Source organism: Dipodomys spectabilis, unplaced genomic scaffold, assembly GCF_019054845.1.
Source record: "Dipodomys spectabilis isolate Male_0828 unplaced genomic scaffold, ASM1905484v1 ptg000052l, whole genome shotgun sequence".
Lineage (NCBI taxonomy): Eukaryota > Metazoa > Chordata > Mammalia > Rodentia > Heteromyidae > Dipodomys > Dipodomys spectabilis.
The window spans coordinates 6,140,464-6,142,097 of NW_024870729.1; the positions used below are offsets into that span (position 1 = coordinate 6,140,464).

Genomic DNA, 1,634 nt, shown 5'->3' on the forward strand with positions numbered 1-1,634 from the left:
TCCTCCTTTATATTTCCCCTACCATCCCTTCCCTCCCACCTCCACAAGTACACTCCCCTCCCCCTTCCTTCCTCTGCCTAAATTGTAAAGTTCATTTTTCAACATAATGTCTTGTGCATCTCATTGTTACAATGGGTCAACCTGTATCGCTATTTGAGCATTTTTTCCCTTCCCCTCCCCAAATTAGAGAAGCATACATACAAGATGTAAGTGTACCAACTTCAAATACAGAGAAAACAGGGGTTATAGTGTGGGGAGAAACATACAAAAAACAAAAAAAAATGACATCACACATTATAAGTAGGTTAGAAACAATAGCAAGAATCAAAAAACCACTTGTGTCCCTATCTTGGGGTTCAATTTCTTTAACATCATCTTATCTGGTTATATGCACATATCTTTTGAACTTTTCTGCTTATCCCAGACATACATTCGTTATTGAAAATAAGGGAAATCATGGGACCTATATTTCTTTGGACTTGGCTTACTTCACTCAATAAATTTTTTTCCAAGTCTTTCCATTTCCTAACAAATTGGGCGATGTCATTTTTTCTGATGGAGGCAAAGAATTCCATTTTGTATATATAACACATTTTCTTGATCCATTCATCTAATGGGGGCATCTGTGTTGGTTCCATATCTTAGCTATCGTAAATAATGTTGCAATAACCATAGTTGTGCTGGTAGTTTTAGTATGGTCTTTTTTATGATCATTTGGATAAATCCCCAAAAGTAGGATTACTGTGTTATAGGGGAGTTTTATGTGGAGTCTTCTGAGGCACCTCCATACTGCTTTCCAAAGTAGTTGAACAAGTTTACACTCCCACCAAGAATGCAGTACGGTTCCCTTGTGGCCACATACGTTTCAGCATCTGTTGCTGTAAAAATATGGAACGCTCCAAGACTTTGCATGTCATCCTTGCGCAGGGTGCATGCTAATCTTCTCTGTATCGTTCCAATGTTAGTGTATGTGATGCTAAATTGAGCACAGAACAGTTTTTATATATAAAGTATAATTTTTAATTGATTTTATTAAGCTAGGCAATTCAACAAAAAGTAAGTTCAAAAGAATTGTTGTGAAATTATAGAATCATGTATTTCTTACATAAGCACACATTTAAGAATAAAATCAAGATAGACATGCCAAAAACAAAATAATTCCAGATATTTGTAGTTCAAGAGATGTGTAGGAGGAGAAATTCAATTATTCTATACAAGGCACCTGTCAAAATGAACATTGCAGCAAGTGTTAAGGTTTGTTAAAAGTTTTAATGTTTTAAATATGCTTAATTTTGGGATTTTGCTTATATATGCCAAAAATAGGACTGTTTGGCAGGTATAAGACTTTTCTGTAAAGTATTTAAGATTTATGATAGCAGACATTAAGTACTAAGTATGTACATTTCAGAGTTTATGGAAACTTTATTAATGAGAAGTTGCAAAGTCTTTGTGTAAAGGAGCAGAGTGAAGAGTTACGACTTTAACTACACAGTTTCTGTTAAAACTTTAGTGATTCCTTACTTTATTTGTTAGCAAGGAATAAATGATGATATAAGCCATAATGTACACATGTATGTTACTATTCACACAATACATATTCTCATGTATACATGCACTCATGGAGAAAGACACAT

At 34.3% G+C, this 1,634-nt stretch overlaps 1 non-coding gene across 1 annotated transcript; it reads right to left on the reverse strand.

Annotated features, from left to right (window-relative positions):
- Nucleotides 1-882: 882 nt before the first annotated feature.
- LOC122107689 lies at nucleotides 883-989 on the reverse strand. The gene has a single exon (XR_006147397.1). It is a non-coding gene; the product is annotated as a U6 spliceosomal RNA (small nuclear RNA).
- Between the last annotated feature and the right edge of the window lie 645 nt (nucleotides 990-1,634).